This window comes from Mustela erminea, chromosome 13 (genome assembly GCF_009829155.1).
Source record: "Mustela erminea isolate mMusErm1 chromosome 13, mMusErm1.Pri, whole genome shotgun sequence".
NCBI classification, from domain to species: Eukaryota; Metazoa; Chordata; class Mammalia; order Carnivora; family Mustelidae; genus Mustela; species Mustela erminea.
The window spans coordinates 67539983-67565667 of record NC_045626.1 but is presented as its reverse complement, the minus strand read 5'-3'; the positions used below and the strand labels follow the sequence as shown (position 1 = coordinate 67565667).

General features: G+C 47.6%; 1 gene segment (V, D, J or C); it reads left to right on the top strand.

Annotated features, from left to right (window-relative positions):
- Window positions 1-25685, top strand: part of LOC116571516 — a 280877-nt gene that overhangs the window by 114205 nt on the left and 140987 nt on the right.

Below are 25685 nucleotides of genomic sequence, written 5' to 3'. Positions count from 1 at the left end.
TGGCCAGTCTGCAATAGGTCACATGTCACATGGGGTTCCTCTTCCCAGGGTGTTGGCCTGGGCAAAGCAAACCTCAGAACCCCCAGTTCAGCACCGATATTTGTGTCAGCTCTGATCTGAGGTCCTGATCCTCAGGGATGGAAACAAACATCTTTGTCCTAGGAAAATTCCACCCTTCAGGAAGCCATGTAAGGTGTTACAGGGGGTCCCCTGAGGGAGGAAAGAGGCTATGGAGGGAGATGTATTTTATCAACCACCTCTTCATAATTTCACTTGATGTACCCCCCTGCCTTAGGGTACTCCTAGCAAATGACTCAATTTGAGAAGGAGCCCCAGGAGTTCCTGACTATCTCAAGACTGGGTGATAACCTCTGAGCATGTGCACCTCACCTGAGAGCCAGAAAAAACAATCACATCTGGCCCACAGAAGACTGTCTCATCCAGGCAGAAACCCACTCTGCCATTGGCGTTTACCTGCTGGTAAGCCCACTTCTCCACCTACACACAGCGAGGCCCACCAAAAGACAGACCGGACCTGCCATGAAGTTGCCTGTGGCTTTCATCCTGTCACGACCCTGTGTCCATTGGTAATTACCTGGAGACTGTGGTGCCTGACACTGGGGTAGGCCATGGGCCAAGTGCCCTGGACTCCTGCCTGAACACCAGGCTCAGGCCAGCAGAGATCCAAAGCCTTCTCTTTTCCCTGTCTTGTCCCCAAAGTCTGGAGCCCAGCTCTATGTATCCCTAGGGGGAGCTAAAACAGCGAGAAGCAGTGCCATTTCTCTCTCCTTCCAAACAACAATTAATAATAACCTCTTACAACAAAGGTAGAGCCCACGGCTCACAGTAAGTTTCTCACTCTCTCTCTCTCTCTCTCTCTTTTAAAGTTCTTTGTTCTCTAAAAAAAGAGCCAAGCAATCATTCCAAGGTGCTTTGTGGTCTCCTGAAGCAACACTCAGGCCCAACATGACCCACATGGCCCCTAAAACAACTGATGACAACAGCTCACCATGACTGTCCATTTTCCCTTTACAGCAAAAGTTGTTGTGTCAAAGAGCAAAGGTCAGGCTGCTGACCTGACCTCCCATGGGCACTTCTCACCAGGTGTAGGAGAAATTCCAACTCCCTCTTTGGAGGGAGAACCAGTCCAGTCCTTCCTTTCCCTGGGGTAACAGTTCGCCGCCTTGACAGTGCATCCCACTAGGGCAGGCAGATCCTGCCCTTTCTCCCCCAGGTGCACGGCACACCCTCTCCTGGAGTCTGCCAGGCCACGCTGCCTCCATGTTCCTTGTCCTTGACTTGTCCCATTGGAAGGCTGTAACCCAAATTATGGTAGAAAGAATAACATAAAACTTCCTTCCCTATCTCATTCCCTGTACCCATCTGAGGTTGTGCGGGGAGGGGGGTACAGAGCTGCAGGAACATGCACATGGGGTTCTTCCTGTGTCATGCTTCCATGAATCCACTTGCAGAGAGCCGGGCCTTAACACTTAACAGGTCTCTCTGGTCCCTGCGTTACTGCCCGGCCACCCCACCCACAGATCAGCATCCTGTCTGTTTGCCTGCCTCCCTGGCTAGCTGCCTTCCCTTCCCCTGCTCAGGTGCTGTACGAGGTGTGGAAAAGGAGACTCGATAAAGAAACATGTGTATTGTATGTGTGTGCATGTGTGTACAAGAGTACTGGGGTCACAGCAGTCACAGGACAGATATCACTGCCACTTGTCACCTTGCTTCAGTATGCGACATCCCTGATTAGCCTGTTCCCCAAATTATTCCCACCTGCTCTGAGACATGAAATCCACCCACATCATCTCACCCTACCTGGGCGTTTCCCAGTGCTCAGGAGTCTCATAGCTGTTCTCCTGCCTCATGCTCATGGGAGTTTGGGGACCTCTATCTATAGGACAGCAAAGGCACTCAGGTCCCCTTTGGTCCTAAGCTCAGGATGAGGCAAATTTTGAGATAAGTGTTCATGGTCCCATTACTAGGTAGACAGGACAATACCATCTGATAACAAAGGCAGAGGTGTCCACACAGTGCCTGTGGCTCTGGGCACAGAGGGAAAAACCAGGACCTGTACCTGGGAAGGGGCCAGAGACAGCTGGAATTGAAGAACCCGGAGTTGGGTCCTGGGCATGAGGGGTAGAGATCAGGGCTAAGAGGCTGGGCAGTGCTCTACATGCTGAGTACAGAACTCTTAGGAGAGTTTAGAAGTCCTTCTTAGCATCTCCTGCCAGTGCCCTCAGCAACACAGCTGGTTCCTAGAGTATGTGCGGGGTGTCAGATGGCCCTGGACACTGGGCTTGATGTGTATGGCTCCTCTTTCCCTTCTGGGGGGCCATGGGGTTCAGGAGGCTGACACCCAAGTTTTGTGGAGATAGCATGGGTAGTGGGTAGTAGAGGAGATGGGCCAGGACCCCTCCCAGAGAGTGGAGGGACAAGAGGGGCTCAGTGTGCAGGAGGAGCCCACACCCCACCTCAGGGCCCAGCCCCCCACTGCAGCCTCTGTGGCTCCCTTGCCCACCCAGGAACAACATCATCTCAGCACTCCTGGAAAATACCAGTGCATCACCGTTCCCAGCAGCTCCCCTCACAGAAACCGAATGGTGGGGCTAAGCCAAGGGTCCATCAACAGATGGGGAGGGACAAAATGTGTGTGTGCACATAGCAGAATATTCCCAGCCATGATAAGGAACGAGGTGCTGATCTGTGCTAGGAACCTTGAAAACGTTTGCAGGGTAAGAAGCCAACTGGAGAGCACAGATACTGTGACACTTTCAGCACAGGCAGATTCATAGAGACCAACAGTGTCCTCCAGGCTGTTGGGCCAGGGAAGTGGGGCCGGGCAGGGAGGGACAGCTGAATGGCAGGGGGCTTCTCTGTGGGATAGGGGGCTCTGCCCATGCAGGGCTGACAGCTGCCCCAGAGCATGAGTGCACTCCATGCCACACCTTCTGCGTCAGGGTGGTGGGGATGGCAGACTTCAGGCTGTGTGCATTTTCCCCTGAGACACGCCAGCCTTCCAGTGTGGCACAGAGCATGGAGCTAGGCTTCAAGTCCCCGCAATCTGGCTGGCTGACATGACTGCCTGGGTCTGCCTGCCTCTCTCCCTGACTCCAGTCCTTTCCTATGAGCATCTGCCCTGGGCCCTGCGACTTGAGGCTCTGCCTCCAGGGCCCCGGGCCCTGGGTGCAGGCTGCCAATAGGCAGTTCAGGTGCCATGGACTCTAGCTGGCCGGCCCTGTGTTCCCCTCAACCCAACCACTGTGATGACCAATGTGGGCCCAGGTGCCAGATATGACTGGATCCCCTGCCTTCCTGCTCAACCTAAGGGGCCTCCTCTTAGGCAAGGCACATCTGCCCAAGCCTATCAGCCTGAACAACCCCTGACAACAATGCACAGGGACTCCAACACAGCCTACACTCTAGACGTTGCAATTCACTCATCCTCACATGCTACAAAGCTTGTTTGATGGTTCCAGAAAAACCCTGCTAAATTAGTCCCTGGGTGCTATTGTTATGTTTAGAACAGTAACCTCACCAGATATTCAAAGGTCACCTGACCCATTTCTGAGGGCTGGCACAGCAACCATGCTGACTTCTCCTGCCAGCCTAGGACTTAGTCCTCAGGGGGAATTCCCATGGTTGCTGGCCAGAGGCATGGCCCTCCAACTGCTCCAGCTGACCTGAGCAGGAGCCCGGCAGAGTGGGGGGAGAAGGGACAGGGCCCTCTGTCAAACAGAACCCCAATCTACTATCGATGTGACATGACACCTCTCTGGGAACCTCCATGAAGGGACAGCCCTTGAAATCAGGGGCTGTGTCTTATACAAAAGGGGTAAAACAATGATCCACATGGCTTTCTGTGACCTGAGAAGGAGCTATGACCAGGAAGTCAGGATGACGTGGGTGCCAGGCCACTGCTGGCACCCATGACGGAGAGTGATTGAACAAAATCTTTGCAGTAGAGGCCAAGGTCCCCACATGCCTGGATTGCTGAGGAACCAGCAGCCTCTCTCCAGGAGCAAGCCCTGGGATGCGGGACGATGCCTTCTGGGTGTGAAATGCAATACTGGACGGCTCTCTCCATCCGCTGGGTCTGTCCAGCACATTGGCAGATCTGGTCTTTCCCAGCAGTGACCTGGAACCCTCCAGTGGCACACCAGAACTGGACTCCTCAATGCAGGCATGTTGCTGGGCCTGAGACGCCCAGGCCAGGTCTCCCAGAGGGCCAGGGCACATGGAATATTCTAGTCTCACTGATGAACACCTCCATGTGCACCCTGGCCAGTCTTTGGTTGATGATGTTGTAGGCCACCATGATGACTGCATAGCACCGGCATTTCTTCTGACCTACAGGCCAGGTGGCCTGGGACAACTTCCTTGCCTTGGAACCACACCAAGGGGCCATGGGGCAGGCCAGGGGCATCCTAGATGTTCTTTGAAGTGGTCTCCTCCTCCTTCCCTAGCCCCAGACTAATAGCCACCAAGTGTGACAGTAGACCCATCCCCTCTGTGCTCAGAGTCAAGGTGGCAGCAGGCTCTCTTCCAGAGGGAAGAGCAGAGGTGCCAGAACAGAACATCATGGGGGCTTGCCTTTGCTCTAGAATTTCTCTGAGAATAGATGAGGAAAGACCCCAGCATTTCAGGAGGTAATGGACTGTTTTTAATCTCGAGTCTTTTAATTTTGTAATTTTCCAATTGTGCATACTTTGGATTTCTTCTTGGGAGTACTACTGAAAATGCCAAAATAATTGTTGCTCCAAGAATAGAAGATAGCCATCAGACCCTAAGTAACACCTAGACATGATGTCCTCAAATCTTCTTCTGAGATACGGTCCTAAGACTCATCTAGCATGGATTATCCAAAAACTAGGAAACTGCCACCTTCCAGGGGCATGAGGGACCTGAAGCAGTTTGCCAACCACTCAGACAATGAAATGTGATGGTAGGAAAATATAACTGGACCATTGATGTTTTCCTGTTAGAAATATGTCAGAAAAGAGATGGACTAGAATTGTGAAAAAAAGTTCATAAAAATTAAGCTTTAAAAATAAAAGGATATTTATTTGACAGAGAGAGAGAGAGATCACAAGTAGGCAGAGGCAGGCAAAGAGAGAGGGGGAAGCAGGCTCCCTGACAATCAGAGAGTCTGATGCTGGGCTTGATCCCAGAACACTGAGATCATAACCTGAGCTTCACCCACTGAGCACCCAGGCTCCCCTTTAAAAAAACTTAAGGTGTTGCTGGGTGGCTCTGTCAGTTAAGCCACTGCCTTTGGCTTAGATCACGATCTCAGGGTCCTTGGACTGAGTCCCTCATTGGGTTCTCTGCCCAGTGGGGTGCCTGCTTCCCCATTTCTCTCTGCCTGCCTCTCTACTTGAGATCTCACTCTGTCAAATACATAAACAGGTAAATCTTTAAAAAAAAAAAAAAGTAAGCTTTGCTAGAAAAAAAGTAAACGTTGGGAAGAGAGCCACTCTAAAACTAGACTGCAAAGGACAAAACAGAAGGAAACCATAGGCACATCTCCTGTTTCAATTTTCCGAGCACCATGATCTTTTGACTTCCTGCACATGGAACTGCTCAGTGCTAAATCCACCACTGCCTAGTACACACCCTTCTACTATGGACTGAAAAAGAGACAATGTAACACCTGTTAGCTGCCATTACTCATTATCATTCTTCCGAATAAGTGCCTGTGTTGTTCCATCATAAACCTATACTCCCTGCTCAAAATCAGGACCATACCTGATTTCTCTCCACTCTAAGTCTCCCAGATGACTGTCCCTAACTCCCCAAATAGAAGTGTCAGTTGTTTTCCAGCACCTACTTCTTGACTGACACCATGATGTACCAATGCAAAGGCCATGTTGGGCTATTTATACATCATCAGGTTATGGCAAACATCAGAGGAAACATTAAAATGCCAAAGTGCACTTCATGTTAAATTCAGATTCCTGAAATTGATTTGTTTACAGTTAAATCTTTTTGGAAAATTTGGTGCAGAAGAACTAGCTCTGGGTGTCATAAGTAAAATTTATATTTTGACAGAACACCAGAAATCCATCCAAGTCATCCATAATAACCTAGAAGATACTCTAAATAAGTATACTTGTATTCACTCCACCACCTACAAAAACTAAAAACAGTAAGAAAAACAAAACAAAAAATCCTGGCAAAGTCATAAATTCAAATTAGTTGTTATCCAACATTGGACGAACTGAGAGATTACTTGATATTAAATAAAAATATAGTTCTTAAAACTATATATTTTTATAACACAACTAATAAACTTTTCTAAAACTGTGCCAGAAAACCACTGTATAAAATGCTATGACTGCATTACCTAAGGAAGCAAAAATATTGATTTGTAATGTTTAAATTTATGCTGTTACTCATTTTTTCCCAATCCTATTTTAAGTCCTAAGATATTTTTATTTTTCTTATTTTCTTAAATATTTTATTTAATTACTTGATAAGAGGGATAGAGAGCACAAGTAGGCAGAGTGGCAGACAGAGGGAGAGGAGAAGCAGGCTCTCCACTGAGCAGGGAACCTGATGCAGAGCTCAATCCCAGGACCCTGGTCCTGATCTACAGGCAGCTGCTTAACCAACAGAGCCAACCAGGCATCCCAGGAGAGACTTTTTGAAACATGGTATTAATAACAGTTTTATATAAAATGTAAATGTAAAAATTTGAAACATGGTATTAATAACAGTTTTATATAAAATGTAAATGTAAAAATGTAAAAATGTAAATATCTTATGTACCTACCTTTTTAAAATTTTAGTTCATTAGCATGGAATGCTGTATTAGTTTCTGGTAGAATTCAGTGATTCATCACTTACATACACCACTCAGTGCTGATCACAAGTGCCCTCTTCAATGCCCACTATTTGTCTACCCATCCCCGACCCACTTCCTTCCAACAACCCACAGTTTGCAGAGCTGCCTTAACGCTGCAAGCTCTAAGAGCATGACCCATCACCACGGTGACTTGATGACATACACCCTTCCTTGGGTATCTGTCAGCCAAGGCTTTGCAGTTTTGTAACAGGTGTGAAGGTCCCCAAGATGGTAAATCTGAACTGCTGTTCTACAGGTATGTTCATGTTAATATTCTGAATTCTATTCTCACAAGATGGCTGCCTTACTCGTAGGGAAATTCAATTCTGTGTGTTTTTTTTCCCCCTGATCATGTACTCCTTCCAATTTGTTGATACTAGTTAATTTGATTTTTCAATGAAGCTGGCTGCCTTAAATATTTTCTAAATTAAGAAAACTGTATTATTATTATTATTTTTTTTAATTTTTTAAAAATTTTTTATTTTTTATAAACATATATTTTTATCCCCAGGGGTACAGGTCTGTGAATCACCAGGTTTACACACTTCACAGCACTCACCAAAGCACATACCCTCCCCAATGTCCATAATCCCACCCCCTTCTCCAAAACCCCTCCCCCCAGCAACCCTCAGTTTGTTTTGTGAGATTAAGAGTCACTTATGGTTTGTCTCCCTCCCAATCCCATCTTGTTTCATTGATTCTTCTCCTACCCACTTAAGCCCCCATGTTGCATCACCACTTCCTCATATCAGGGAGATCATATGATAGTTGTCTTTCTCCGCTTGACTTATTTCACTAAGCATGATACGCTGTAGTTCCATCCACATCGTCGCAAATGGCAAGATTTCATTTCTTTTGATGGCTGCATAGTATTCCATTGTGTATATATACCACATCTTCCTTATCCATTCATCTGTTGATGGACATCTAGGTTCTTTCCATAGTTTGGCTATTGTGGACATTGCTGCTATAAACATTCGGGTGCAAGTGCCCCTTTGGATCACTACGTTTGTATCTTTAGGGTAAATACCCAGTAGTGCAATTGCTGGGTCATAGGGCAGTTCTATTTTCAACATTTTGAGGAACCTCCATGCTGTTTTCCAGAGTGGCTGCACCAGCTTGCATTCCCACCAACAGTGTAGGAGGGTTCTCCTTTCTCCGCATCCTCACCAGCATCTGTCATTTCCTGACTTATTGATTTTAGCCATTCTGACTGGTGTGAGGTGATATCTCATTGTGGTTTTGACTTGTATTTCCCTGATGCTGAGTGATATGGAGCACTTTTTCATGTGTCTGTTGGCCATCTGGATGTCTTCTTTGCAGAAATGTCTGTTCATGTCCTCTGCCCATTTCTTGATTGGATTATTTGTTCTTTGGGTGTTGAGTTTGCTAAGTTCTTTATAGATTCTGGACACTAGTCCTTTATCTGATATGTCGTTTGCAAATATCTTCTCCCATTCTGTCAGTTGTCTTTTGATTTTGTTAACTGTTTCCTTTGCTGTGCAAAAGCTTTTGATCTTGATGAAATCCCAATAGTTCATTTTTGCCCTTGCTTCCCTTGCCTTTGGCATTGTTCCTAAAGAAAACTGTATTTTTTAAAAAAGATTTTATTCATTTGACAGAGAGAGATCACAAGTAGGCAGAGAGGCAGGCAGAGTGAGAGGCGGGAAGCAGGCTCGACGCTGAGCAGAGAGCGTAATGTGGGGCTCGATCCCAGGACCCTGAGATCATGACCTGAGCTGAAGGCAGAGGCTTTAATCCACTGAGCCACCCAGGCGCCCCAAGAAAACGGTATTACTTCCAAGGACCAATTTTTTACATAGTCCTACAGTCAACAGACACGGTAAGACAACACACTTCTCTCACTGGATCAGGAGAATCTTGGTGCGACACCAGCAACACATTTGAGTGAAAGGAGTAACCAGTCAACTCTTCTCAGTGGGAAATGACAAAATCAGAAAGGGACTGTCAGCAGTCAGAATGCAGCCATTTTTAGAAGGAGACACACTGGAAGACCCTGGGGTGTTTTCATGGGTTGATGTGGAGGGTTTCACTGGCCATCTGCATGATGCCCAAGAGTGGATGGGAACAGGCTTGCCATCAGGTGGGTGGAATGAACAGTTGGCAGCTGCGCAGTCAACTGTTGGTCTCAAAGGTACTGCTGGCGTGGGTTCTCAAGGCCTGGCCTATGGAGGTAGACTGTCCCCTAACCCTACAGTCTCCAGAGGGGATCAAAAGACCTGAGAGGATGTTTGAAAGGAATGGAAGAGTAGGGAGGAACTCACTCCAGCCAGGGTAGCCATCACTTCCACCTAGTTTCCTCAGATCAGCCCACAGATCAAGATTAAGACATTCAGGGTTACCTGAGTGGCTCAGGGTGTTAAGCCTTGGCCTTCATCTCAGGTCATGATCTCAGGGTCCTGGGATGGAGCCCCACATCAGGCTCTCTGCTCAGCACAGGACCTGCTTCCACCTCTCTCTCTGTCTGCCTATCTGCCTACTTGTGATCTCTGTCAAATAAATAAAATCTTAAAAACAAACAAACAAACAAAAACAAAACAGTAGGACATTCGGCAACATTGATTTCCTTCCTGAAATTAACCATCCCCAGCCCAGATGGCCACTTCCATGTTAATTCTTACCATGAACTGCTCCTCAGGATTGGCCAGCTGAAGGCAAGCAAATTCTTGGCAGGGTCATACTGTGACAGTTGGGAGTGGAATGGCCTGGAGTGTGAATCAGCTTGGGAGCCAAGCAGAACACCAGTAGCACTGAGGTTCAACTGGCCTTTGGGAAGGCCCTGGATGACAGTGCTGACCTTGCAAAGAGGTGGGGGAAGGTGCCCAAAGCTACACTTTCCTGGTCCTTCACTAGGGCTCTATTTGGAAGAAACTGCCTCATATGTTATGTCAGGGCCCCAAACACAGAGGTGAGTGACGACTGAGTCTAGTCTTGTGGCACAGACACCTCCTTCAGGGCACTCGCTCTCCCCTACAGAAACACTGGTACAGGGGAATTGGAGATCGTGAGGGCAGCTCTTCATTCAGGGCTTCAGGACATTCTCTCAGGGGCCCTGGGCTGGTGTCAGGGGCTTGGGGATCTCCATCCACAAGGAAACAACATTCCTGTCCCAGATCCATCACTCATCAGCATGGCAACTCTGGACAGTCCCTTCTGATCCCTATGTTTCAGTGCCTTCCACCGTCAAATGTGGCTTCCAACCCATTTTGACTCCCATCAGTGCTGCTGTGGGGAGAACAGGAGAAAGGAACACAGATTCTCTGTTGGCTGTAAAGCATCATTCCCATGTGAACGGTAAAGAGGCACCTTCCATCCTCCTGTGCAGTGGAGCCATCCCAAGTCTCATGTCTGGATTCACCCACAGCCAGCCATCTAGCTGATACCATAGGCATTCCATTCCTCAACACCTAGAGAGAAACTGGGAAGCATCCATCCTTTCCTATAACCAGGGCGCTCCTTGTAGTCAATCACTTGGGACACCGTGATGGCACACTAACGTCTGGGCCACAGGGCAGGGAAACAGGGCACAGAGGGCTCTCAAGAACTTTCTTGAGTAGGTGTGGCTGCTAAATGGGATGGGAATCCAGGCCATCAGGCATGCGCACTGCACTTTGTAGAGTTTCTGTAATGTCTCTGCTAAATATAAGCAGTTGTCCACAAAACCTGTGTGTGTTGGGATGGGGGCAGGGGGCGGAATTCAGAGCATGGCACACAGCGACATCTTCCTAAGTCTGACCTAGAGGAAGAAATGCCTGCTGGGCAGCTGGTGAGTAGGGGGAGGAGAAGAGTGGGACTAGAAGTAAAGAATATCAAACCCCCCAATGGTCTTCTTACTACAGGATTCCAACACTGCTCTCTATTTCTATGCATCTCCCATGACTTTATTATTATTTTTTTAAGATTTCATTTATTTGACAGAGATACAGTGAGAGAGGGAACACAAGCAGTGGGAGTGGGGCAGGGAGAAGCAGGCTTCCTGCAGAGCAGGGGGCCCAATGCGGGGCTAGATCCTAGGGCCCTGGGATTATGACCTGAGCTACAGGCAGATGCTTAATGACTGAGCCATCCAGGGCTTTGTGAAGAGGAGCAGACAGAAGTTGTGGAGCCTCCCAAAACCACATCTTCCCCTTCCACGATGAGACAGGAAAGAGTCCATTTCTGTCTCCAGACCCAGGCGTACCCAATCAGAGACACAGAATCAGGTACTGTGGAAATTTACTCATTATGTTGATTTAAGAATAATTCTTGCATTTGCTAACATTGATAGAGCAACAACCAAAAACACTGAAACAGATATTTCTATTATTTCATATGTATATATTTAAATTTACTGAGTCCATCACCATTAAGTACATCAGGCAAGATGAATTTCTCTCTGAAACTAGATCCATGTGTCTCATAGGAAAATAACTGTCTAAATATATGGTTCTTAGCTATTTTTGGAACATAGGTCAATATAGATCTCCCCATTAAAATGGTTCTAGATTTTTAGTAAGAGGGAGACACTGTTTTGAGCAGTTTCAATTAAAATAATATTGTAACAAATAATTAGAAGAGGACTCCATAACCCATCCCTCCACGTCCATCCATTAACCACATCTTACAAGTGTGTACTACACACCTTACAATTAACAAAACCTCAAAAATTTATGAAAAGCTCACACTTTACATTAAAATACATTGTCTTTACCATTCTACAAGTTACACAAATGCGTAATATCAAGTATTCACATTTCAGTAATTGACAGAAATCTGTGCAACAATGTCATGATGGCAGTATTCTCAATAGCCGTAGACAGACACATTCCAAAAACCCATCACGTGAGGAAAGACCACATTAAATGTGTTACGTACACATAATGGAATGCTATTCAGCCATAAGAAGAAACAAAAATTGTCAGTATTCTGTAAAATGAGTGCACCTTGAAAAACTTATACTCTTTTTGAAAGAAGGCACACACAGAAAGATGTACATTACAAGATCCCACTCTTTGAGGAAACTAGAGCAGGGAAATTCACAGAACCAGGAAGTCCGATGGACTTCGATGTGATCAAGAGGATCAGAGGAAGGGGAGAGGGGTGGTTACGTATTTATGGGTACAGAGGTTACATAAGATGGGATGGAAATGTTTTCAATGTAGACGGTAATGTTGTCTACAAAGCATTAGGGATGTATAGAGTGTCACTGAGAATATATGTACTAATTAATAAAAGCATAAATACTACATAGACTCCATCACATAAAAGCCTAATACTCCAAGGCAATAGAAGAGAGATAGGGTCACAGCAGATGTTGAGGGAAAAACAGCTGAACAGGTCTTATGACCAGGTGAAGAAGTGGCAAGCTTGGCTTCACAGTGGGCAGGAGGGCTTAGGGGTGTGTGTGCTGAAACCCAGTGTGCCTTGAGTGTTTTTCCCAGATTGATGCTGATGAGTTCCCACTGATGACATTACCTCTATTTGAAAGCCAAGGCCCCATTTCCCTTTTCCATCCTGCTCCCCTCCTCTGTGTTTCTATGTACACCAAGGATGCTGGCCCAGCAGCAGGTCAGGCTTTGCTTGGTCACTTTTCACATCAATTCACTCTGGCCCTGCATCTACATCAAGCAGTACTACCCAAGTCATTCCTGACTAGCACAGCCAATGTCCTGACAGCTCCTCTGTGTTCTCCTAGACCCAGTGGAGGTCCAACCCAACGACGTTCCTAGGGAAAGGACAGAGGAAGGTGCCCCAACTCGCCCTGAGGTAAGCTCACCTCTCTTTCTCAGAGACAGAAATGTTCCTTCCTTGATTTCTTCCACCAATGGAGGATAAAAATCTGGCACTTTACCTCCCAGGGGAGGGGGTAAGCAGTCTCCCCTTGTGGAGCAATCCACAAGCTGGATCCAACCTCTTATGGGCAGTGGACTCAAAAAGGGTGATGACACGGGACAGCCTCAGTTACAAATTCGATGTGATCAAACAGCTTCTTCAGCAGAAAAGGTTTCTCCTTGAAAAAGATGTTCTGTCAATCAGAATGGACTTCAGAGATCTGCCATGAAAAACTCCAGCATCATTCAAAGTGTCCTCTTTAACACGGGTGGGGGGGACAAGGACTCAACCACGATACCTCATCCACTTAATTGCCTGAAGTCCTTCCCAGACAACAGAGCTGGCCCAACAGTGTACAGGATTCTGGGATCCTCACTGTATTTCCTTTTCCCCAATCACAGGTAGACATTGGGAAGAATGACAGCTATATGTATTTAGGAGTATCAGTCTTTGGGAGGAAATCTAGAGTACAAAGAAGCCTGCCGCCTGATTCTGGGTTCCAACAAGGAATGGGGGTTGTGGGATACTGACTGAGACTGTCTAGTAAGGCACGGTGACCACATTGTACATGTCCTGGAAGAATTAGTACATATGGAAGGGGTGATTTTTGTGCATGTGGGATGAAGGCCCTGTGAGTGTGTGTCTGTGTGTGTGTGTCTATGTATTATGCTTGTGGACATGAATGTGTGCCTTTCTCAGGAGGTCTTTCTCAAACTTTCATCACAGTCAAAGTGTCACCCTTCCAAAACGCTATCATCACCCTGGCACACTACATATTCATTCCCCTGCTCATCACAGCTGTACCTGGAGGATGTCTCCATTTGCTTTTCTGAGATGGGCGTGGTGTGGAGATGAATGATCCAAACCCTTGACCTCCTACATGGAGAGCCAAGATTTGAACCCACGTTTCAATATGAAAGTTGCTCTGGCCTACACACCTTAGTCCCTCAGCCAGGGGGTCGTGATGTACCATAGGTGCTAGCTAGCAAAGGGGCACCAGCATCTGTGCACACAGCCAAAAACCTAGATCCTACGAAGGTCCCCTACAGGACCCAACATGACACAGTGGCCTCCAAGGTCACAGAAGCCAGGGCAAGGATAGAAGCCCATGTTAAAGATTACAGCCTGGTCCCTAGAGTCAAGTGCACAGTGAAAAGCCATATCCTCGTGGACAAGCCCATAATGCTGGAAAGGGTGTGGGCCCATGGAGGACAGAACATCTGTCATAGCTGGACTCAAGGTGTACACACGACCAAGGGCAGAAAAGCATCACAGAGGGAATTTAGTGTACTTGGTAAGATTTCCATAAGCCTTAGGAAGGTTCAAATTCTCTAAGCACACACTCAGCACCACTGGCAAATAGAAACCCAAGGTCAAGCTTGGTTGGAAGCTTTGGAACCAACACCCCTGGGGCAAATCTCCTGTAAAGCCAGCTTAGAAAATGTTAGCATACACTCCAAGACTCCTCTGTGTAAGGAATTTCCCACTGGTCAGAACACCTGGGGCGGTTTGAACAGCTGCTGTCTTCATTGGAAATACACACACACACACACACACACACACACACACACACATGCATACACACATGCATACACACATGGTACAGCCCAAGAAAAGTGGAAGGAATATATCAAACTCATTGACTGGTGGCTTTTTACACAAGCTACAATTTCAGTGTTTTCAAGTGTTGTACATGGGATTTTCTAAAGACAAATGATAAGTGAAGAAAACTACTGGGATCTTTTTCTGAGGATTGAATTCAGCCCCACAAGAAAGGTTGCTTATCATCCCGTGCAAAATCTTACAAAGACATGATGCATACTGTCACAGCATATGGGGATCCTGGGCCCAGAATGGATTTCCAAAGAAGAGTGTAACAGCTAAGTGGCACTTCAGTCAGGAGAGGTTATGGGACTCAGTCCTCACACAGAAGCCAGGTTAGGGTTCACATGTATTTGACTATTTTGCTTTGATCGGGCTCCCCTTAGCTAGAAAGACAAACCCCCTCTTCTCATTTCCTTCCTGCTCCTCCCCCATCCCTTCCTCTGTGCACCAAGGAGAAGGCCGGACAGCAGTGCAGTCTGTACCTCCTAACCATGCACACATTCCCCTCCTGTCCTCATCCATCCGAACTCCCTGCCTACTTCCTGAGCAGCCACACTAGTGACCTCATAGTGGCTCTGGATCCTCCTAGCTCCCCCCAAGGACCTAATGGAAGAGCTACCCAGTTTGACAGCAGAGGAAGAAACTCCAATTCTCACTCAGGTAAACTCATTTTTAAAAGATTTTTATTTATCTGAGAGAGAGGGAGAGAGAGTGCAAGCAGGGAGAGTAGCAGAGGGAGAGGAAGCAGCAGGATCCCCGTTTGAGCAGGGAGCCAAATGTGGGCCTCCATCCCAGGACCCTAGGATCCTGTCCTAAGCTGAAGGCAGAAGCTTGAGTGTAGAGCCACTCGGTCACCTCAGTAAAGTCATTTTGTGCATCTCAGGGACAACCAGTGTTTGCTTTCTATTTCCATGAACATCTGAGCATGTATATGCCAGAGGGTAGAGAAAATTTCCTTGGTGCTGAGAGTCTGCAGTGAGTTTATACCATTAACCGACACTGTATTTAGAGGGGCACTGAGAAAACATCATCACCCATTCATTAGGCAATGGCTAATCATGAGTGTTTTCCAGGAGGTAATTTTGTCTATAGAAACTAGCTCTGTAGTTGCTGTGGAGATTGGACTTGGGAGAGCTGACATTCCAAACTAGAGCCTTTTCTGGAGGTGATTTTTCTCCTTCTTTGGGTCAAACTCAATGACTGCATCCCATCTAGCTTGCTTACATCAGCAAGGGCACAGAGATGTGTGCACATGTGCACAGGGTGATGTGATTCTCACAGGGTTTCCCTTTATTAACCTGCAGGAGGCAGCAACTGGAAATGGCCCATGTACATATTCTTAGATCAATCACATCTTGGGGACAAATCTAGCTGAAGAACAAGGTAGGGCTTTCTCTCCTCCTTTGGTCTGACCTTCCCTGATTCTGAGTTCCTGCTGGGAATGGAGGCTGGGGTAGACTGAAAAAAATGGTGTCCTGTATTAACCTAGGACCCTGTGCTACAGGTCCTGCAAACAAGGAGGTCATTTAGGCGGTGTGCTTGGTGCATCTGTGGGTTGGGGCTTGTTCCTGTGTAGGTTGATGAGATGGGACTGAGCACGTGGGTGTGCTGAATGTGTGTTTCATCAGAAGACATCTCCCAGATAATGGAATTCAGTGCATGGGTCAAAGTTTCAAAGCCAAACCTCCTACATCCCCACTGTGCACACCCGCTGGGACACCACATTCTTCGCTGTCCACAGCTACACCTGGAGGGCTGCTTAGGATTCCCTTTCCTCAGACAGGGATGGGGAGAAAGGAAGGGACCAATATCTGCCCTAGTTGGGGACATTTCTCAGACATGGTCAAAGCACAAAAGAATCAGGAAGCTAGTTTAGTCTATCAACACATAATAATCAGCCTTAGAAAAAACGCTCACATCTTGAATGCACAGAGTGAAGGATCCTGGCAAATGGCAACTGCCAGGAAAGCGACAGCATTAGCTTGGTGCCCAATCAAACTTCCTGACAATCTGCTACATGGCCAGGTTAGAGAGTCTCGTGCTCTCACCTGAACTCTGCTCTCTAATGAAGTTACCGCTTGCTGCGGGGGGCAGGTGGGCTCCTGGGAAATTGGGTCCCACTGACTCAAAGGACACACCCACATGGCACAGGAAAGGAAGACTGGGAAGAACCAGCACTTTGTGGATGGGGACTCTTTTGAAATGCAGAGATGTCTTATGTTGAAATCCTGTGTCTTCGGTTTTCCTTATCAAATGATTCACGAAGGAAACAACAACAACAACAACAAAACAAAAAAACCTCTAGGATAGTTGTGCTAGGATTGAATGCAACCTTGTAACACAGTGTTCTTCTGATGAAATACAATCTTCCAGAAGAGATTAGAGATAGGTAGGAAGCAGCGTAGGTTTATCCTGGCAAAGAAATGGTCTTGAAGGGACTCCTGGATAGCTCAGTGTGTTAAAGCCTCTGCCTTTGGCTCAGGTCATGATCCCAGGGTCCTGGGATTGAGCCCGACATCAGGCTCCCTGCTGGGGCAGGTGGGAGTCTGCCCCTCCCCGCCTGCCTTTCTGCCTACTTGTGATCTCTGTCTTTCAAATAAATAAATAAAATCTTAAAAAAAATAAAAAGAAGAAGAATAAGTGGTCTTGAGAACATCCACGACACAGTCGCCAGTTTGAGGAATTTGTCTGTCAGTAAAACCTAGTGTGCATATTAGTATTTACCCTCTTTCAGATTGAAGATGTCACCCTGATTCATCCCCTGTAGCTAAACTTGAGTCAATGTTTCTCTTTCCATTCCTGCTCCTTCCCCTGACCTTTCTTGATGCAGCAGCAGCTTGCTCAGTCCATACTCATTTAATCCAACGTCTCCATAAACTTGCGTGCATGCCCATACCAAGCAAAACTCTCTGACCTATTCTGCCAAGCCCCGCCAATGTCTTGAATGTTTCTGTATATTATCTACCTAGCTTCCCTGGATGGCCTGACAGGTGAAGGTTCCACAGAAAGTACAGATGAAGACACTCCATTTTTCACCAGTGTGGTGTGTTGGCCTTTCTTTGTGTGAGACACAACATTCTTCTCTTTTAATAAAATCAGGTACAAAAATATCAGCATATAGAATTCACATGGTGGGGAGAAGGTTTAGTGATAATCTGTTACCAAGAGCTACCTAATCCCAAAGACATTGTGTGTGGGTGGGTAGGTGGACAACCACAGCAGGATCGCCTACAATCTGTAGGGCAGTGAGCTTTGGTACGGGTAACAGCTTTCCTCCTTGCCACCTATTTTGTCCAGTGGGACCCAGGACGTGGAACCTGTAGGAAGACTGGGCACCTTTCTGCATGACTCATTTTGCTCTCTTCATACTTTGGGGTTCACCGGCCTCTATCACCCTTCCCCGTCTGGTTTTCTCCCATCACCAAGAGAACAAAAGAGCTGTGCATGCAGGACTAGGCATGATTTGATGTTCATAATGTTTTCTTTTCTGAAATCACAGGTGGCCCTGCCAGAAAGGGGGAGTGGTAGGTATGCTGTAATCTGGAATCTCTCACTGGTTTGGAACAATCTGGACAGTGGGCAAGGTGGGGATTCCTTGTAGGCTCCATCTTGAGAGCCACCCAGAATGCAGATCCTGCTGCAATGAGATCAAGAGTCATGTTCTGGACAAAGACCTGGGGCCTCATGACCTTGTTCCCGGAAGCTTCTTTGCTGTCCTTAGGTGCTGTAGGTTTGGGTGCTGGGCAGGAAGTGTGTTTCCATGGGAATCCATGTGCTGTGATTCTCAGGGTTGGTGTGTGTGTTAGTTTCATGAATAGTGTGTAACCGTATGGGTTTGTTCCCCTCAACATGGTGATTAATGGCGTCCACTTTCTCAGCGAAGTTTCCCATCACCATCACGTCATGAATGTCTATGCATGTGAAAACTTTTCAACACGTACAATTTAAATAGGTGTTCATTCCTTGCAAATACACATCGATTCCCCTGGAAAACAAATTCCATTGCTAACTAGGAAGGGGAGAAATGTGCCCCAAGACACAATGTTGTCTTTTCCAATCCCTGTTACAGAGTCAGTGTCCATGGCACTCTCACCTCATGGTAGGTCTCGGGCAGGAGTGGTCACGGTACGTCCCTCTTACCACTTTACTCACACACCCATCTCTGCATCAGAGGCCCCACGATGTATCTTCCCAACCTCATCAGAAGCACTGAGTGCTGGGACAGACTCCATCCTTCTGCAGGAGGCTTCTGGGGCAGCCTCGTGCAACAGCCTGACCCTGACGAAGAAGCAGTGGCCAGGAAGCTGGGTCCAATTCACTCCATGTTTCTTCATGGAGATCTACCATTTCCTTTCAGATACTGTGTCTAAGAATTAAACAGGCCTTCTCCTGTGGGAAATCACACACCCACCACTGGTCTTAGCTGGGGCTCTCTGATGTGGGCCCAAAAGGTGTCCTATCAAAGGAGAAATTAGGTCTTCCTCAGAGACTAAGCACCACTGTGGGGACCTGGGTCTTCTCCATGCAGAAACAAAGGGTGTTTTGTGCATTGCAAGGTGGTGAAAAAGCAGCTCAGACCTCAACAAGTGTGACAGGACAATCACCACTTCCCTGTCTGCTCGTCAGTGCAAGAGGGGCTTGTTTTATCTGGAAGTCTTGGGCCTATAAACAAGTCAAGGTGGTTCAGTGCCTGGGAATGGAAACAGAGCCAAATTAGGATTTCACATTTCTTTTGCAGCAAAAGTGTTTCTCTTGTGAGAAACATGTATTTTAATAGAATTTGATTTTCATATACCCATTTTCCTTACTCACATGTGCTGAATCTATGGGAGTTCCTTTCGCAACTCTCTGAGGACACTCAACATGCTTTTGCAGGGTAGTTGCACTATTCTGCATTCTACTAATACCATACAAAGTCTCAAATTTTCTGCATCCTTCCAACATGGGTTTTGGGTTTGAATTCCTGGTTTGGGCCCTCACCACCCTAACAGACAATGCCACAGCTCATGGTCTTTTGGATTTACATTGCCCTCACGATGCCTTATGTTGAGCATCATTTCATATGTCTGGCCAGTGACTCGTTTCCTTTGCAGTACAGTATTTTTTTTTCCCCAGCATAACAGTATTCATTGTTTTTCCATCACACCCAGTGCTCCATGCAATCCATGCCCTCTCTACTATCCACCACCTGGTTCCCCCAACCTCCCACCTCCCACCACTTCAAACCCCTCAGATTGTTTTACAGAGTCCATAGTCTCTCATGGTTCACCTCCCCTTCCAATTTCCCCCAACTCCCTTCTCCTCTCTAACTCCCCTTGTCCTCCATACTATTTGTTATGCTCCACAAATAAGTGAAACCATATAATTGACTTTCTCTGCTTGACTTATTTCAGTCTATTTAAGTCTTTTTCTCGATTCTCTCATTTGGTGAAAAGCCGTTCTTTTTTTGTTCTTTCATTCTGTAAATGAACACCTTTTGTGAAGTAAGGATTGGAAATGGTGTCTCCACTATGTATGCTACCTTTTCATTCTCATAGTTGTTTCAGAAGAGGATGCTTGAGGATACTTATTCTGGTCTGTAGTCTTGTCAAGCATTGTGATGCCATTATGAGCACATTTATTTGGGGGGTCTCTATTTCACTCCCACGTGCCCTGTCTATTTTTATGCCAGCACCATCCTGCTTGCTCAGGGAAGTGATATAATGTATTTTAAAGTCAGCATGTATGGAGCCAACACCTGCTTCCTCAACGTTTTGGCTCATTGTCTTCCTTTGTGGTCCCATATATATGTTAAGCAATTTCTCTGTTTTGAGAACATCACATTGTGATTTTGGTCAGTGTTGCATTGAATCTGTTCCCCATTTATTCTAGGAACTGGGGATTCACCTTACTCTCTTAGGGTCCAAAGGCCTCTAAAAGTGCCTGTGGGTGTGCGTGAGCCTGGGAACTTCTTACATATCAGTGACTCTGTCAGAGTAGCCACTAATGCTAGAGAAATATGCAGGAGAACAGGGCTTGTGTCTCGCTCATGGTTGGCTTCTAGTGTTGTGCTATCCAGGAAAGAGTCTGTCTACAACCCATTTTACACAGTTATTATCTCAATTAACTATACTAAAATTATAAAAGAAAAGGAAACGACCAGTTGCTCACTCCTGAGGGGAGAATGGTCATGGGCATGTAGAACTGACACTGAGGTGACTGCTGCAGCATCCTGGGCTCATTAGAAGGGATGAGACTTCGATCTCTGTCTCCTTGAAGGGATCTGACTGCACCAGCCCCATGAACATCTGACAGCAGAGCAAAAAGATCAGGCAGATGCTGCAAGGCCCATAGACATCTCAATGGAACTGGAATGAATGGGTGAGTCAGTCTGTCTAATAACAGCATTATTCCTGTTTCAGTTCCTACAGATTTGTATGTAGAGAACATCTACAACTCCAGCAGTGAGGATAAAGTCCCTTCAGATAGGGAATGGCACAGAGGAAGGAAACAGTGGGAAAGGACTCCAGGGAACATGGGGTTTCTCCTGTCACTCTGGAGAATGAAGAAAGTGCGTTAAAAATCAGAAAGCAAAGGGACGCCTTGACGATAGACATGATTTGTTCATTTCATTTTTTCTGAATGAAAAGAACAGAAATTGTGTCCACGGGCCTTTAGGGTAGTCTGGGTTTGTAATCACCACTTTACTTCTTGGCAGCTATTTTAAGGCACTTTCCCATCAAACCTGCACTTGCCTCCCTTTGCTGCTGCCGCATGTCAAAACTTGGTCTCTTTGCTCATGGCCTCTCAGGAATTGTGCACAAGAGATTCTGGATCTTTCTTGGCATGGGCCTATAACCATCATGACTTGGCAACCACAACAACCTCCTCCTGTGAGAGAACCAGGACACTAAGTTCCGGGGTGAGCCAGGAGGTGGAAGACGGGTAATCTCTCTCCCTCATGACATCCAGTACCAAACCTTCTTTATCCTGTCCAAGCTGCTGTACCTTCAAGGGGACTCCCAGAGCTGGAGAAGGTAAAGCGTACTTCCCCTGGCTCCACTACATAGTCTCCCATGTCCCTTAGCTTCTGCCAGCCTTCACACCCCACAGAAGTCTGACATGTGAATGTGTTTGCAGGAGAGAGAGACCCCCATGCAGCTGCCTTGGAAAACCCCTGTCACAGGCCTGGGTCCTCCAGGCTCGTGTGAAGGGGCTGCTGGACCTGCTTCACACACCTGTGGTCCCAGCTCCACCCTCCCTCTCACCAGGTGTTGTCCAAGCATAGTATAGAGCCTCTCGGGAGCAGGGCCAGCTCACTGCTCCTCTCACAAACCACCTCTCCAGCACACAACACAAGCCATGTTCCCTAATCCCCCCATCAGGCCCATCCTGTGAACGTTCCTCAGGCCTGCCAAGGGCTCTATGAACACCCCTGCCCCATCCATTTACTGAAAGCCTCAAGAGGAGTACTGGCAGGAACCCTGTGTTTCAGTGACCACACTGCTGGTCATTGTCCAGGAATGCACTCAACAGCTGAGGGAAATTGGAGAACTTCCTATGCTCTCATTTCCATTCTCTGGAAGTGTTACCTCTGTAACACTTCTGGAAACAAGAGGACGTTGTGTCAGCCTGAAACGTCCCTAGGAAGGTCATCTCGGTCACTGGGCAGACATGGGCTATGGGGAGGTGGTTGGCCATCTCTCCCTGCAGTTCCCCAGCAATCCCAGACCTATGACAGCTGCTCCCAACACAGAGGGATCAGAGGCTTGATCCTGAGGGAGCCAGGATCTATACTCTCTTTCCTTGGTTGCCCCCTCTTTGACAACAGTATGACTGGTGAAGCATGGCAGGGGGAAGGACATGGAGCATCATTAGGAGAGGAGGAGGAGGAGGGGAGCAGGAAGGGAGAGGATCAAGGACAGAGGAAGGCAAAGTCCCGCATAAACAGTCATGGGGACACTGCTTCCAGGTGTGAAAGGATAAAACAGACATCCTTCCTGGTCTTGGAGAGAATCGGAGATGGGAAAAGCAGGTGGGCAACTGGAGACCCACTTCCACCCTGTGGGAATAAGTGACCAAGGTCAGGGAAGACTCAGAGCTGGGGTCCCATCCAACTGAGGTCAGAGCCCATCATCCTCAGAGCAGCAGGCCATAGGTCCTCAGCTCCACTAACTCCCCTTTGTCCTCTCCCACGGCTGCCCCAGCATCATTGGAGCTCTAATGCACTGGAAGTTGGCTCCAATGGAAGGAGCCACACTGTGCCTCTAATTCATTATCACCTCCATCTCCTGCACTTCCTCTTTCTTCTGTCCATAAGCAGCTCTTCTTAGCTCTTCCCTATTCCCTGTTTTATGAGGCCCACCCTGGAGAACCTTGTCCCCTGCAGGCTCTGAGGCATTGCATCTGAACTGTTTCATGACATCCCTCTGCAGCCTTCCTCACCCCTTTCCTAGCATCACCTTGACCCCTCACCACTGAGTCTGGTAACCAGCCCTGGACAGCAGAGGAGGGAGCAGGATTGAGAGTCACAGGGAACTGCTCATCCTGCTGGAGGGGACTCAGGAAGGGATGCCGGGCCTGGGTATCCCCACATGGTTGTCTCCTGCCTGGGAGTCTGTGCTCATGCCGCATTCTGCTCTTGCTTCCAGGTCTCAAGAAGCTTCCCTTCTATGGACTTGACAGAAACAACAAGAGAAGCAGAAGAGGAGGACTTGGGAATGGGGTGAATTGGGCAGGAAAAGGGGCAGGCAAACATGGACACATGTTCTCCCTCATTTCCCTGACTTCGTTGTGGGCACGTCAGGAAGCCACACAAAACCCGGGGTGCTGCCCTAGCCTCTGACCACAAAGAGGAGATGAGAGGAAGTTCACAGTCCCTATAGGAACTAGGAAGCCCTGAGAATATCCCACAGGGAAACTCCACCAGATCCATGCAACTCCCTGTGCTGGCTGGGCAGCGTCCTCCAGGAGCTGCTGACCTTGGAGGGAGGGCAGTTGCTGCCTGGAGGGACTTGACTGCAGACGGCCGATGCATTGTGCTCTTCTGGTAAAAGGCGCCATGACCTATTGATTCCCTCACTCTACACGACCCACGTCTTGCCCTCCCACCCTAGAAAAGTACCCAGAGGGCTTCCTCCAGAACATCAGTAGTCAGGGAGAGGGAGTAGTGGGGTGGCCTCATCTCATACTTTAGGCATCTGAGAAATGGGCAAACAAGACAGACCCCCTGGGCACATGTGAGAAGGCCAGCTCATCCCTCTCTGCACTGCATCCCTGTGGGCACGAAGTAGGCCCTGATCTCAAGCTGAGTCATGTATGTCTGCCACTCCTTCAGGACCTGCCCAACTTCTCCATTTCCCAGAGCCTCCAAGAAGCCTTGTGGGTGGTAGTGGGTCTCCTCACGGCACCGTTTAGCCATGAGAGTTTGATATTCTATTGATTCTACTGAACCCCTCAATCTACAGGGATGACCCTCAGGGAAAGGACATGCTGCCTTCTCCCAACTCGCCTGCTGCCTGCCCATGGCATGTGGATTGTACAAACTCACTTCCCATGGGAGTCGGGAGCACGTCGCCTCTGCAACACCGCATGTGCAAAGGCTCCCCCCACAGAGAAGGGCATGTTGAGGGCTCTCAGAGAGGCTGGTGAAGGGACATTCCAGTAGGAGGAGGACCTGGCAGTCATGGAGGTGGTCAGGGAAGTGGCTAAGTGACCCTGGGAGTGTAGCCTTCATTCAGCCCCAGGGGGCCCTTGGGAAACTTCTCTTTCTTTATGCCACACAGGGGTCCTGCAGGGAAACCTCCACCTCAAGACCTCAGAAGACACGTCCCACAATACACCACAGGCCTCTGGTAAGAACTGACCCAGGCCATAGGCCACTTACTATCTCATACAACTCCACCTGCTGTCTCCATAGCTATGCCACAGGACAGTCTGCCCACGACCCTGAGGCACCAGAGTCTTCAGAGATGCTCAAAGGGAACCCGGAGGGCCCTGGGGACCCACCTGTGGCTTCAGTTTGGGCCTGGAGGAAGACTTGGTGTATGAACACAAGGAAAACACGTCTGCAAGAATGACTCTCTTGCACCTGACCTCTGCAGGCCAACAAAGAGAAGACTTCTGTGCATCCTGCCAGAAGATGGCACTGGAACCCCAAGGACAAAACAAGGGGAACCTCTGAATCAGCCCCCACACCCAGAGATGACTGCCCAGGCCCTGCTGATGACTAACACTTGGAGCAGAAGGCAATTATCTGGGCCTTCAACAGTCCATTATCTGGTGAGACTGGGCCCACCTGTGACTGTTGGGCCCAGCAGCCTTCCCAGTCTTTTCCCTGTTTGCTGCAGTGACTGCTCCTCCTTCGCCATCCCTCCAGTCCCCAGTAAGAATGCAGATGTTTGTCTCACAACTTTTAAAATATTTATTTCCCCTAATGCCTTTCTACCAGTTTCTCTTCTCTCTTTCTCAAACCGTTCCTTCCTCCCTTCCTTCCTTTCCTTCATTGTCTTTTTGTTCTTTGTAATCTTTCCTCCCTTCCCCCCTTTTTCTTTTGTTCTGTTATGTTAGTAACCACAAAGTACTTCAGTAGTTTTTCATATAGCGTTTCATGACTCACTATTTCTGTGTAAGGCCCAAGTGCTCACTGTAATATGTTCCCTATTAAAAGAATGAAATGATACCCACACGGGTGCATCTCAAAGGTCTGCTTCTCTGCAAGTCAAGTGTAAGCTTCACGGTAATGAAGTCCACACTACAGCTGGGATACACTAAGAATTCCCCACAGTCCCCTGTCTTCCAAGAGACTGAGCAAATGGGTTATTCCACCTAAAATCTGAAGTTTCTAAACTGAAATGGGCCTCAAGTGAAGGCACCACCCGAGTGTCTGTAAAAGTCACTCACCTACATAATCTTTGAAACTTAAACATCTAAAATATAATCATAATTTTACATGGTATGAAGCTACCATGCAGAAAGATCTATCTGAATTCAGGAAAGGAACACTGCACCTGACTAGAACTGACATGCAGAGTTTTACACATAGACTAAACCTGAAGGAAGGGGCTAGAATTTGTACACTGAGTCAGGAAGGAAGGAACATAAGTGAGCGATCCTTCCACGGCCTCTCCTGTCCTGGCCATTAGCAGAGGGTTCACACTGCATAGGAACCCAGCCAATGTTGGGGCACAGGAGGAGATTTCACATGTACCTCACCTCACTCCACATATTAACTCACTGTAGAGAGTGCTGGCCCCAATGAATGGCTCAAATCCTGAGCCATCTCCTGTCTCTACATTTCAGTCACTGACAGAAATAAAATGTCTTTTCCCCAAATACAGAACCCCTGGTTGATTGGGGGGGATCCCAACCTGTCTCCCGCTCCTCCTCACTTGCCCTTCATCCTACCAGAATTTGACTT